This window comes from Pinus tabuliformis, chromosome J (assembly GCF_031772625.1).
Source record: "Pinus tabuliformis cultivar Carrire ecotype Pingquan chromosome J, CPIR1, whole genome shotgun sequence".
NCBI classification, from domain to species: Eukaryota; Viridiplantae; Streptophyta; class Pinopsida; order Pinales; family Pinaceae; genus Pinus; species Pinus tabuliformis.
Genome location: NC_142295.1, coordinates 744,433,970 through 744,449,176, shown reverse-complemented (window position 1 = coordinate 744,449,176; position 15,207 = coordinate 744,433,970). Strand labels below are relative to the sequence as shown.

General features: G+C 37.7%; 2 pseudogenes; both read left to right on the top strand.

The window, feature by feature from the left end:
* The first annotated feature begins 11,169 nt into the window (after positions 1-11,169).
* Positions 11,170-11,673, top strand: LOC149228859 (dnaJ protein homolog pseudogene; annotated as a pseudogene).
* A 41-nt stretch (positions 11,674-11,714) lies between these two features.
* On the top strand, positions 11,715-12,934 carry LOC149228858 (lariat debranching enzyme pseudogene; annotated as a pseudogene).
* Positions 12,935-15,207: the final 2,273 nt, after the last annotated feature.

Here is a 15,207-nt window from a genome sequence, read left to right as displayed (position 1 = left end):
ACATCATTGCAGCAGATGATCATCCTTCTCAAAGGATGATAATTTCAGCAGAGAATTATCAGTCTATCATCAGACGATCGTCTGTGCTATGTACCAAAATGAATTTATAAAGCTGAGCATGGGAATTCCCGCCTCAGCTAGATCATGAAAAGGAATGAAAAATAATGTATTGTATTGTATCTTATTACAGGACACTTCTCAGCAGATTGAATGAACTTCGGATCCTCCTAATAAAGCATTTCACCCGATAAACGACCTCATACTTTAGGGGGCATCTGTTATAGACAATTTTGTGCCTTGCAGCATCAGGCATGAATTGTCAATAATCCAAGGGATCCAAAGTTCCTAAACATGATGTTCCTACCCCTAGAGGAACAAGGTCAGCAAACCAACAGCTCTCAGATCAGTTCTCCACCTGAAAACACTCAAAAACAAGCAATCCTGAAATCAAAGCAGGTGCTCCACTAGGCTTCTGCGCTGAAACTCAACTCCTCCATGGTGTACCTACGTTGCAAAGCAGGTAGAACAAAGGCCACCTGCGCTGAGCGAGATGGGACAAGTGGCACACTGAGTCATTACTCTGGAATCTTCCAAAAATGACACTTGGATCAGGGATTTCGCCTTGTGATGAGTCAGAGGCTCTGTTTCTCCAAGTGGAAGCAAGGTTCTCCAAGTGGACTCAAGAACTGAAGATCAACTGAAGAGAGAGAGGACACAAGGCAGCTACACATCAGTTGCAAGCTGACTCATCCTTTCTCAATTCATCTATATATTGAGCTCTCTCCTATGAGCTCAGGAGGCTGGAATTTTGTGCAAAGTAATGATATGATGTTGGTTTCACTATAGAACTATTGGGTGATTGCTTGAAGGAGGTGAAGAGGAGAAATTCTTTCTGCTGGGAGGTGTTGCTGGATTGGGGCCTTCAATGGTTGTAACACTCTCAGAACTTTATTTCTTCCATTAATAAAAGCTATTGAGGTTCTTCTATATGCACTTGTTTCAATGATGTATTGTGATAATTGTATATTTGATTTATGCTAATCCTTGAATCAGTTATGATTGCATGCTTTTTGTAGTTTCCTTCCTTGTTATTTTGCAGGATCTCATTGTAGTTGGGCCAGCAAAAGAGCAAGGAGCTGGGAGCAAGCAGCAAAGAGAAGAGTTTGGATTCAACATTAAGCGCAAGGCAACGGTTAGTGCATTTCTTCATTCTCTCTTGCTTTCATAAAGAAGTAAACCTTAAGTAGTTTTCTTTACAGTTGTTGCTGAGGTACTATCACCCTTAGAGTGGGATAGGGTCATCCGAATCGGATACTTTTCCCTACAACAATTGTGACCACCTTGTGGCCCAAGAGTAAGACCTAAAATAATTTCTAATTAGCTAATAATTTGGATTCCTCAGACATAAGGAAACATGTCAATCGCCCAAGACTCAGAGGCATCTAGCAAAAGTGAGTATCTGACCCCTTATGGCCCACCCATGGATTATTTCAACTGATGTGATTTTCCTCTAATAAATGTGATGATTCAACCCCAGGGGAGTCCCATTCACTAAGTTTTGATACTAATGGGCATTCATACTAAATAAAATAAAATACAATAAAATGTTAACCATATAGAACACATGTCTTATTTATGTCTTGTACAAAATATGGTGTTTCATAGTGATAGACATGTTGATAGAATCATTGTATCTATCTAATGTATACATTATAATCTTTTCAAGTATCTAGACAATCTCTTTCCCCAACCATAGTCTCTTCCTAGACTAGCTCCATTAATGTAAGAACAAGAAAGAGAATAACTCTTTTTACAAAAACACCACTCTCTTCCATTGAATGAAGAAAATCCACCTCCCATTACATTTACATGAAAAAAATTAATTAATTAATTAATTAATTAAAAAAATAAAAAATCCATGCTTGATTGAAAATGTTCTAAAGCCCAAACACCCTAAAGCTAAACCTAGAGAGAATATCAAATATCTATTTCATTGAAGGAATTGCAAGGAACCAGGGTGGGTTCCATTGGATTAGATTTTTCATGTGTGCACCCTTCAATGCTTGCATCAATTGTCCCCTCTCCCTGCAAATGCAACCTAGCAACAGTTAGACATTCATTATGTCAATTTCTTTGCAGAGAGAACTATGTCTGCTAATGTAATGTTGTTGAGCTCTAACCTAACCTTTGCAATATTTCTCAAGAAAGTTGTGGTGTAATTTGGTTGAGGATGCAAAGCCTGAATGAAATCCCCAAGTGCTAGTTGAAGTTGTGCCACACCACCATCCCACCAATATGCATGCAACATGTGCCAATTAGTCCAGCTATCATTGTCAAGACTAAATAAACTAGAAGTCATAATTGTAATATAATTGTTTTTTATAAAATATAAATGAAATCTTACCAATCACATAAGAGCCCTGAATTTTCTTATTATATCGCCATACATTCCTAGTAGCTATGAATGGGAAGGGGATTGGAGTTGGAAAGGTATCATATTCAGTAATGTGAGAATTCTAAGTGTATGTTTTTATTGTGTTTTTGGATGGTTCGGTTCCATAATAACTCTCATCTATCACTATATCCACTCTCTAAATCAAATCAACACCATGAACACATCCAACTTTAGATTTATTACATGCTAGTTCTTTCAAAGGTAAGGCATGAGTTAGTTGGCACTAGTCAAGATAGATCATAACATAGGTATCCTAACCAAACTACTATAACTAATTCAATCATGTCATTTCAGAAGATTACCAATGGTAGCTTAAATGTAGGTGAGGAACTCACTTACAGCCAAAATACTATGGAATCTCTCTATTTAGGATTCCAGTGACATGTTAAAAGTTCTTGAGTACACCGACTCCTCCAAAATTGAGCCCCCTGCATCTAGAACATATTGTACTAATGCATTCAATGCATAGGCAGTCATTATTAGTTATTTTCTTGATTAGAAAAAGGTTAATATTTCAATGTGTGACATGCATGCAAAACCTAAAGGAAAATTTGAATAGTGCATTTTAGCTGCCATTCAAATCTAGTTGTTGACAAGTAAGAATTTGAAGCAGTCTATGGAATTTTTTCACCCATGACCCTTTGATCCACAATAAGAAACTTAATATGAACATCCCCATAATGATTACGAGTGGCATATTCTTCTAGAAGATTAGTTGATCCAACTTCCATTCCTTTGGGCTTAGAACTAGGCATTGACAATTGGTTCATTCTTACATGTAGTTGTAATGTTGGCATGGCATCAGTAAGAATGCTTATGGCTATCTTATCCCCTACAATAATAGGCAAGTTAAGTTGACATTATGTTGCCACAAAAGTTTCTGGCTTTTCCATTTTCTGGTAAGCTTGATAAGAATCACCCAAAATAGAAGGGAAAATGGTATTTATATTCACTAAAAATTCTAGCTACCAAAGTTTCCAGCCAAGTTAGCATTGCAACTCCCTAAAAACTTATTGATTTTCTCAACATCATTCCTTCAGATTGATTTATTGATGTCCTCAAAGCAGGGTAAATTTTATCGTCCTGGTCCAATGTTGTCTTCTGAACAACCCTATTAGTCTCATTTGGCCTCTCATTAATATGAGAATTAAGAGAAGGCTATTCATCTAAATTCTCTCCACTCACTTGTTTAACTTTATCCCCTTGCATTCCAAAAAAGGGTGGACCTATATTGAATTGATGAACAGTTTGATTTTTTCCATCACCCATATCTTGCTGATCTTGGAATGACATAAATCTTATTTGTGATGAGTTTGATTTAGAATATGAAGGCATAATCCATAATGAAATTTCTGAGCGATGACCTTGAGAAAAAAGAATTCCTTAAGGCATAGGATGGCTTGAATTCATGACACGTGTTTATAGCATAGGATCGAAAAGCACACAACGCAATTCCTGTTGATGAATTGATTGCTCATCCAAATCTGGAATTTGTTATTTGGGAATGATCTACTGACGAGGAAATTTCTCCTCGAGATGAGACACCTTCTCATGAGGCAAATTTTTTTGATAAACAACATCTTGAGGCAATTGTTCATTATAATGAGGATATGTTGAAGAGAGAAAAGCTCTACTAGCTAGATCATTGTAATTTTGCACCTTTGGGTCACTGTTCTCTTGATCAAGATCTGAAGAATTGTGAGCTTGTTGCACCTGTGCATGCAACTAACCTTCCCCGGATTGACATAAACATGGAGATGAATCCCCCTGCGTCAGATAATTTCTATTAGATTGATTAGTTAAAATAGAATTTTCAAGATAAGAATCTCCAAATCCATCATCTTGAGACAGTTGTGCTGGATCAACATATCTATGATCTGTATAATCATAACTTTCTATCTGGTAAAGGTTGTGATGAATAATTTGTGTTGTTTGTCATTGGACAGGATGTTGTACATGCACACCAGATTTGATTGGAATGTAATCTGGTGGCATGTAGCTATATTGGTCTACATCCAGATTCTAGACGATACTGCCACATGGGTTGTTGGGTTGGAGGTGAAATATGAGCAACCTACTCCAAACCCATAGGATGTAGCCCATATGCAGGAATTTACAGGGTAATTTCCTCAGATAGAACACCAAAGAACACCACCCACAAATAGATCACTGATCAATACACTAGTATTATTGACGTGGTTAAAACCCTTAAAGAGGGAAACAGTCCACGGCCTGAGCCAATGCAGCCACTTCAGGGAATTTATTAATAAAAGAAAGAAAATTTATATAAGCTTCTCTCATGAGCGGTCACCCTACAAATGACCCTCCATGCTCTTTAAATAGAGATCACGGACCAATCGAGTGTTAAGCCATGGATCAAGTGTTGGTAATACCGAGGAGAGAAGGAACTGTCATATCACTTAAAGTCTAGAACATATCATGACCGTCAGATTGTAAGTTACAAAATTACATAGTAAAGAAACACACCTTACCTAACTCTACACTAGACCAAGTTATACTTAACTATTTCCTGTGTGTCAGAATATCCTAACATCCCCCTTTAAGAATAACTTGGGATAGGATTGAAGGATGTACAAATATGACACCATAGGAGAAGGAAGGAGGCATTAGAGCCTATCCCCCCTTAGTGACAAATTCTTGAACTCCAACCATAAATCAAAGTTTAGTAAACTTTGCCTCTGTGAGAACCTTTGTAAAGATGTATGCAACTTGATCATCTATTGAACAATATTGCACTTGAAGAACATGGTCATGAATGAGCTTTCTGATGAAGTGCATGTGTAGTTCAATGTGTTTGTTGCACTAATGCTGGACTGGATCTTTGCATAGTTGAATGGCACTTTAATTATCACACCAAAGTGTAGTCGGATGTTGCTGCTAAAAGCCAAACTTTGACAGGATTTGACAAAGTCACAGGGCTTCCTTACTAGCTTCTACAGTGCCACGATACTCTGCTTCTGTTGAAGGAAGAGAAATGGCACTTTGTTTCTTGAAAGCCCATGTAATAGATCCAGAACCAAGAGTGAAGACATAACCTGTAGTAGACTTCTGATTATCAGGGTCACCAACCCAATCGAAATCAGTGAAACCAACCAATAGAGGAGATGCTTCTGCACTGTAATGAATCCCAAACTGAATTGTACCTCGAACATAATGAAGTATTATTTTAGTTGCTTTCCAATGACTTTCATGTGGGTTTTTCATAAACCAAGCGATAAGTCCAACAACAAAGGAAAGGTCAGGACGAGTATGGGTCAAATACAAAAGTTTCCCTACAAGCTGACGGTATAAGGTAGCATCAACTTTAGGGGAAGTACAAGTGACTGAAATTTTGGCTCCAGGCTGAAAGAGAGAAGGGGATGGCTTACATTCTTCCATGTGAAAGTGGCGTAGAAGATCACAGGCATACTTGGACTAGGAAGGGAAATACCTTCCATGGATTGCAAGACTTGAAGACCAAGAAAATAATGCAAGTGTCCTAAGTCTTTCATTTCAAACTACTTTTTAAGGCTGGACTTCACATGGTTTATAAGTTTGGGATCACTACCAGTAAGGATAAGATCATCAACATAAAGAACAAGAATGATAAGAGACTTACCCACTTTCTTGGTGTAGACAGTATTGTCAAAATGAGACCTAGAAAAGCCAGTATCTAAAAGAAAGCTATCCATTTTGGCATACCAAGCCCGAGGGGCTTGCTTGAGACCATAAAGGGATTTCTTAAGCCGACATACAAGGCTGGAATCTGGTTGCATAAATCCAGGAGTTTGTTCCATATATATTTCTTCATGAAAGTCCCCATGCAAAAAGGCAGATTTAACATCCATCTGATGGACTTCCCATTTGAAAGAGGCAGCAAGGGAAAGAACAAGGTGGATAGAGTTCATTTTGGAAACAGGGATAAGGTTTCAGTATAGTCAATGCCTTCAACTTGTGAAAAACCCTTAGCAACAAGATGAGCTTTATGTTTATCAACTTTTCCATTTGGTCCATACTTGGTTTTGTAAACCCATTTGCATCTAACAAGTTTTCATCCCTTTGGAAGAGGAACAAGATCTCATGTATCATTTGCCAATAATGAATAATATTCTTCATTCATAGCTATGTCCCAATCTGGATGGCCTGAAGATTATGCAAAGGTTTCAGGATCATAATTTGTTGGAGCTTCAGCCAGTAAAGAAGAGGCTCTATCAAACTGAGAACGAGTGCGACATTGATCTGTAGGATCGCCTACAAGAGAACCTACTGTATCCCAAGTAGCGCAGACCCATTTTGGGTTGACGAGCTAAACGAGGATCCCAAGAAGTTGGGGGAGGATTTTCATCCTTGTTGTCATCATCTGAACAAGAAATATTTTCAGAAGTAGAAGAGATAGAGAGGTGGAACGTCCGTCGAACTAGGCTCGTAGGCTGATATATTTTCACCAAACTTTACATCTCTTCTAATGATAATATTTTTGTATTTAGGTGAAATAAGTATATATCCTTTGACATCTTCAAAATATCCAACAAAAATACATTTTTCACTCTTAGGTTCTAAGGCTTTATGTTTCTCATCTAGAATATGGGCCCATGCTTCACTTCCAAAAACACAAAAGTGACTAACATTTGGTTTCATTGAGCTCCATGCTTCTTCTGGAGTGATATTCTTTAAAACCTTTGTAGGAGTACGATTTTCTATGTAATTTGCACAGTTAATTGCTTCTGCCCAAAAATTAAGACTAAGTCCTTTAGATTGAAGCATACAATTAGCCATTTCCTTTAAGGTGTGATTCTTCCTTTCAGCTACACCATTTTGTTGTGGAGTATACGAAACAGTATGTTGCATTTGAATTCCATGCTCAGTGCAAAATTTGATGAATTTGTTGTTAACATATTCTCTGCCATTATCAGATCTTAGCTTAAGAATTTGATGTCCAGATTTTTTTTCAACAAAGGCCTTAAAGGCCAAGAACATGTTAAATACTTCACTCTTGAATTTTAAGAAGTATACCCAAGTGCGTCTGGAGAAATCATCAATGAAAGTTAAGAAATACTTGTAGCCATAGAATGAAATAACTAGAAGTGGACCACATAAATCACTATGCACAAGTTCTAAGGGGTGGAGGCATGCCAAGAGGCACGTTTTTCAAAACTATCTTGATGATGTTTTCCGAGTACACATCTAGAACAAACACCATCTCTGCAATATACCATAGGAAGATCTGTCACCATATTTTATTTACATATATTTTTAAGGGAGTGATATTTTAAGTGACCAAATCGCTCATGCCAAAGTTTGCTCACTTCATCATTATGAGCAACAAATACCGAGGGAAGAGTTGATGACCCAAAGTTGTTAAACTTATACAACCTTGTAGAATCATCAGCAATGCCAGTAGCTAAAATCTGTCTAGGATCTCTTAGGTCCTTAATTACAACATCATGAGGTGAAAATTCAACGATTTTACCTTCACCTGAATGAGTTATCTGATATACAAATAGAAGGTTGCAGGATAAGGTTGGAACACATAATACATCATTAAATTGATCATTGTCTAGATGAATAGTTCCAGTCCCTACAACACTAAGAGATCTATCATCACCAACATATATATTTTTGGAGTTAGAATCATTTAAAGAAGAAAACATGGCTTTGTTTTTGGCCATGTGATAAGAAGCTCCGGCTTTGTTTTTTGCCATGTGATAAGAAGCTCCGGCTTTGTTTTTGGCCATGTGATAAGAAGCTCCGAAATCGATGAGCCACTCATGAGAATGAGAAGAAGAAGATACATTTAGTGCATAACCAGACCGAGATGCTTGACAACCACATGCAAAAAGTGTTATTCCTAAAGATGAAGTTGAAGTTGAAGAATTATCCAAATGGATGTTATGCTTCTTCATTGCTACTTCCAAGGCTTCCATCTTCTTAAAGCATTTGGATTCTAAGTGGCCATCTCGATTACAAAAGTTGCAATGTCTATCAGTATTCTTCCCTTTGTTTTTATTTGCCTTATCATTTTGTTGAATTGATTTTTCATTTTGAGACTGAAATTGCTTAGGGCCCTTGTTTGGTTTAGGATCATTCTTTTTAGGATATTGCTTCTTAGGATTCTTTGAATTTGGTTGTTGCCAAGCGGCAAAGGCTTTCTTAGAAGAGTTTTCAAGATTAAGAAGACCAAGATGTAAGATTTTTTCTTGTTCTCTTATTAAAGAATCAAAAAAGGCATCAAAAGATGGGGACTTATAGTCTTGTCCTTGAGAAATGAAGGCTTCTCTAGCAGAATAGAAGGTGGAAACAAACACAGAGTAGGTTGGTCCCAACTTAAGTAAGAATGGAATAGATAAGGTTGTCATCTTCTTTCTTAACCTTAACACCTTCCAAGAGAAGTCTAAGGGTCTTGAACTTGGACAAAAAATATTCAATGGAAGAAAAAATATTGGGGTCCAACTTAAGCAACTCATTTTCAAGTTGATGGGCTCTAATTTCATTTTTAATTCCAAAAACTTTAGTGAGTTGTTTCATTGCTTCGTTAGGGGTATCAAGTTCTATGATATGGAATCTAAGGTCTGGAGAAATAGACATCGCTATTAACCCACATGCTTGATCTTGCCTATTTTCCCATTTAGCTTCCTTATCTTCATCTTTAGGTTTAGTTTCTTGGCCTGAGGCTATTCTGTAAAGACCTTTACTTCTAAGTACATCCACAATGTAGGACCACCATTGGAAGTAGTTGGTGTTGTCAAGAATAACTTGGCATGGACTTTCCATTTTAATATAAATTGAAGTTGTATATGCTGAAACTAAGTGTTCCAATGGAAATATCTCGAAAAATTAGGCCGATTAAATAAAAACAGCTCTGAAAATGGCTTCCGAATGAAGAAGTTATGGCTTTTTGAAGAAAAGTTGTTGAAGATGTTGACGAAGTGCGTGAATGTGCAGAAGTGAATGATAATTTTAGATTTAAAAAAAATAGCCCCCCTCCCTCCCTCCCCCCCTCCAAACTTAATTTAATTAGCTCACTTTAAAAAAGATTTTATGTGACCCACTTTTATAAATAAGTGAAAGTCAGTTTTATAATGGTACTTTATGATCTACTCATTAAATTGTAACTTAAATAAAAGATAAAGAGACTTTAGAATTATAAGTGACTCACTTTTATAATGGGTGAGAACACTTTTACATAAAGTAACTTTAAAACATAAGTTACATGTGCTTTTTGAAAAAGTAACTCAAAAAAAAGAAAGACTTGAACCCAAGACCTCTATTCTCATAAAGTGACTTTGGACCAAGTGAGCTAGTTTAAAAGGTTAGTAATTTTTGGAAAGGATGAAGCTTTTTTTTTTAAGTCACTGAAGCTTTGGGGTGTGTGCTTAATTGAAAAAAATCTTTTTGCCTACAAAAAAAAAACCACACAACCCAACACAGACATGCGAAAAAAACAAACCTTATGGCTTGAAGTTAGCTTTCGCAGGAAACTAAATATTTTCCTCAATGTTTCTAATTTTCCGAGATCACACTAAGGCGTGGTGAAAAAGAGCATACGCATGAGAAAAATCCTTCCATTTTGTTTCTAATTTTCCCTGATCACACAAAATCGCGGGGCAAAGAGCATGTTAGTTCCAGTCTTCGTAGCCTGTCACCAGGGATCAACATGAGCTCTTACTATGTTTGGTTTTGTTATATTTTTGCATATGATCTTTAGTATAAAACATGTCATAAGTGTTTCCATCAAAAGCAGCTTGGAAAGATCTTTCCAATGGTATATCACACTCCAAAAATAGGCTCCCGGGTCAAAAGATATGACCAAATGAATGATTGACTCAAAGATCTCCCGTGCAGTAGTTCAGGTATTGAATGATCCAGAGGAAGCTAGGAGATGTCAGTAGCTGGTCTTGTGGCTGGATTGTGATAGAGAAGGAGAGAAATAGTCTTTGAGGTCTATTTTCGTGTTGCTAATCCTCATCTCAACATATGCTGAGCTCGTTTCTTCGCTTTGATTGAAAGATATATCCTGTGCAGAGGGCACTGTACATTGCTGACAGTGATATTGTTGGTGACAAGACTGGTTTAACAAAGAATTTGGTGGATGATCTTGGGGAGAGAGGTGCTCATCAGAGCAAAGAGAATATCGCCTTCACTTCTAACTTATGGAAGGTTCATCATATTACAAATGAAAAAGATAGTGCAAAGTCCGAGTTACCACAAGCGGAACGGGGGATGCTCAAACCTGAAAATATGCTTGGTCTTGTTGACAAACCAATGAATAGTTCTACCCCCATCCATGGAACAATTGGGAAGTACCCAGAAATTAAAGCAGATAGAAGTCATATAGACAGAGATATCCATCTACATAGTGTAGGAGATTCTGGGGAACCCGAAGGCAAAGGAGAGGTGAAGATGTTGTTCACCCCTTGAAAGTATCATTGGAGGACCTTTACAATGGGATATCAAAGAAGTTGTCACCATCTCGAAATGTTTTGTGCTCTAAATGCAAGGGGAAAGGGTCAAATTCTGGCACTTCAATGAAATGCAGTGGGGGCCAAGGGTCTGGCATGAAGGTATCTATTAGACATCTTGGACCTTCGATGATCCAGCAAATGTAGCATGTCTACAGTGATTGTAGGGGAACAAATGAGACTATAAATGAAAAACACAGATGCCGACAATGCAAGAGTGAAAAAATATTACCCGGTAAGAAAATGCTCGAGGTCACAGTTGAGAAGGGAATGCAAAATGGTCAGAGGGTCACTTCCCAAGGGGAAGCAGATGAAGCGACCAACATAGTTACTGGTGACATTGTATTTGTAGTTCAACAAAAGGAGCATCCCAAATTCAAGAGAAAGGGAGATGATCTTTTCGTTGAGCATACTTTATCATTGACAGAGGCATTGTGTGGGTTTCAGTTTATATTGACCCATCTGGATGGTCGGCAACTGCTTATTAAATCTAGTCCCGGTGAAGTTGTTAAGCCAGGTCAGTTCAAGGCTATTAATGATGAAGGAATGCATGTTTACCAGCGGCCATTCATGAAGGGTAATCTGTACATTCATTTCTCTGTAGAGTTCCCAGATTCTTTAACTCCTGAACAGTGCAAGGATCTGGAAGTAGTTTTGCCTCCTCGAACTGCAAGCCAGCTAACAAACATGGAGTTAGATGAGTGTGAGGAAACAACATTCCATGATGTAAACTTGGAGGAAGAAAGGAGGAAAGTTTAATCAGAAATGTAAGCAATAAATGGACCTCTGTCTTTCTAAGAATGAAAGTGAAATCTTCAAAGTCTATTTCGAGGTCTCATAAGGCTGGCCTGCAATTTCCAGTTGGAAGGATTGCTCGTTTCCTAAAGTCGGGCAAGTATGCAGAGTGCGTTGGTGCAGGGGCTCCTGTTTATATAGTTGCGGTTTTAGAGTATCTAGCAGCAAAGGCGCTTGAGTTAGTTGGAAATGCAGCAAGGGATAACAAAAGGAACAGGATTGTACCTCAACACATTCAACTAGCTGTCAGAAATGACGAGGAGCTCAACAAATTGCTAGGTGTTGTAATAATTTCCAAAGGAGGTGGCACTGCGCGTAGCCCTTTGGTGTTGCGCTCCTAGAAGTGTGGCAATGCGTGTAGCCCTTTGGCGTTGCATGTAGGGCCATACTAAAAAACAAAGTTCTGTAGGTGCCTACAACGTGTCCAACAATGTCTCAATTGGTAGCAATGTTGATTGGTGGTGTTGAGTTACTATGGAGGATGTGTTGCACCAAGGATATTCTTTATGGGGTTTGCTGGGGTCATCTGGTTTGGAAATATTTTCATTGGTGGCCTTTCTGGCATTTTCAAATCACGCAATTATTATTCAGGGCATTATGAAAGGGCACCTTACCATGAGAGCGATATCAGGTCTATATATCATGTGCGTGAATATGATGTTTAGAAGCTTATGCAAATTGAGGAGCCTCTAGATATATTTATTTCACAGGATTGGCCTCGTGGTATAACCGACTTTGGAAATTCAGAGCAGTTACTTCGTCACAAGCCATTTTTGAAAATGAGATAAAAAACAAGACTTTGGGGAGTCAGCCTGCTGAAGAACTTTTGAAAAAGCTGAAGCCTTCATATTGGTTCTCTGCACATTTGCACACTAAATTTGCAGCGGTTGTTCAACATGGGGAGAATGGACCTATCACAAAATTTCTTGCATTGGATAAGTGTCTTCTTGGCCACAATTTTCTCCAAGTTATTGAAATAGAATCTGATGCAGGGCCACATGAGATCCATTATTATGCTTGCAATAACACAAGCATACAATCCTTATTTTCCTTTAAGCCGTTTGTACAGTTGATAGCAGAATGGCCAAACCTGGGATTCCATCGCTAGTGTGTGAGAAAGCATATGAAAGAAATCAACATGAAGCCTTTTGATTTTACAATGACAGTCCCACCTTATGATCCCACCCAAGGAAAGGCAACCAATCCAGCTTGGTCATGTTCGTAACCCATAAATAGCTACTGGAGTTGCATTACCTTCTGGATTCTACACCTGAGCATGCTACACCAAATAGAAGCCCAGTGTCTTTAAGGGTACAAGTCAAGGATGAAAATGAAATTGTACCGGATGATGCTTATGGAGGTTTTTGAGCTTATTGTATGATTAAAGAAGATGGCATAATATTTTCCAGCTAGGAGTTGATTCCTAGTATCTCCAACATTTGATGGGAATCATATTCAAAATCCAACATTTCTAGATTTCCAAAGGCATCTAGTGAAAAAAGTGGAAACAGTTTGTCAAATGGTTACAAAATCAGCAAGAAGATCTTCAGTTCCATCTTCTGGGGGAACAAGAACAGCAGGTTGATCAACTAACTCCTAAATCTGTGCAGGCAGGTGCAAGGTGGCAATCAAAGGGTAGATTTTGTGGAAATTCCACCCTTAAAGGAAGCAGATCTTGACCAAAATTCACTGATTTTGGTTTTCAAAACAACCCTATTTTCCATAGTTCACAAGAATTTATAATATTGTTTAGTTTATAATAGAGTTTTATGATAGGATTTTTTTTTTGTTTTTGTTTTTGGTTTTTTTTTTTCTTTTCTTTTTTTTTTTTCTTTTTTTTGTATTTCCTATGTTGAGGAAATAAAAATAGAATTGTAATTTAGTATATATAGGATTATTTTTAAAAGATAGAGGTTCGATTTTGGCAGTAGAGAGGCTATTTGGCACTGTGTAAAGTTTTCCTAAATATCATTTTAATAAAGAAGTTTTCTGTCCTTTGGACTTGGGATTCATCACGATGCTTAAATGTCCAGTATGTTTTTCTCATAAATTCATTTACACATTATGTTTTTCTACCTTGTTACAGCATTATCTAAGAGATGTGTTAGGAATCCATCCCCTATAATGCTCCTTTCATGATGATTTTGTTGTTAGATGTAATGGTTGCCTTAGCAAAAATCATCCTTTGCTAGATGCTCTGTTGAGCAACCTCGTGATTCTCTTTCATCTAAAGTTGTTGTTGTAGATCCATCCCTTGTTTGATGCCTATAGGGCAACAGGCTTTCTCCCCTATTATTCTCACATTCGCAATCTTTATCTAGCTGAACATGGCACTTACTTTGCCCCAAGTTTGTTGGCAGAAACTGGTGTCGACTCCATATCCCAATCGTCCTTTCTCTTGCTGTTTCGACCCAAAACCTTTCAAACAAATTCCCATACTCCATAGCTAGCCTAAAATTTCATTCATTGCAGCCACATCTTGTTGGAAAAGAAAGAGCCCTCTCTGGTCTGGCAGGGCTAGATGCCAGATCGAAAGCTTGGTCTGTGGTTAACTCAGAGTTGCCTTTTCTCAACCTTGAGGTTAATTCTGAGTGCTAACAGAGCATATGCATAAATGAAAGGTATAGATCTGGTAATAAAAAATAGAGAGCTAAATAAATCGAAATAAATAGAGAGATGAATAACTAAAACTACAAATAAAGATTGTATACCTCCAAATCTTAAAATGACAGAGCTAGGGCTACTAAAAACCTTTTCGCATGAAACAAAAGTGGTTCCTCACTAGAAAAAATGCTCCTAACACAATAGAGCAGTCCTCTTCGCCCGAAAGCAGTAAAAAATAGTAGATCTAGGAAACGACAGTCGGATACAGTTGTACCGGCTTCGGATTTGGATCACCAATGGATGTGACCCTCAAATAACTCTGATACCATGTAGGAATTTATAGGGTAAGTTCCTCGTATAGAACACCAAAGGACACCGCTCACAAATAGATCACAAATCAATACACCAGTATTCTTGATGTGGTTAAAACCCTCAAAGAGGGAAACAGTCCACGGTCTGAGCCAACGCGGCCACTTCAGGCAATTTATTAATAAAAGAAAGAATATTTACATAAGCTTCTATCGTTAACGGTCACCCTACAAATGACCGTCCATGCTCTTTAAATAGAGATCATGGACCAATCGGGTGTTAATCCATGGATCAAGCGTCGGTAATACCAAGGAGAGAATGAACTGTTGGATCACTTAATGTTTAGAACATATCATGACCGTCAGATTGTAAGTTACAAAAGTACATAGTAAAGAAACACACTTTACCTAACTCTACACTAGACCAAGTTATACTTAACTATTTCCTATGTGTTGGAATATCCTAACACCATCTGTGTTAGAAAATTATATATTATAGAGTAATGGAACACATAAAATATTGCAGAAATATAAACACGGAAAATGCATAAAACAAGAGAGACACAGATATACGTGGTTCACCCAG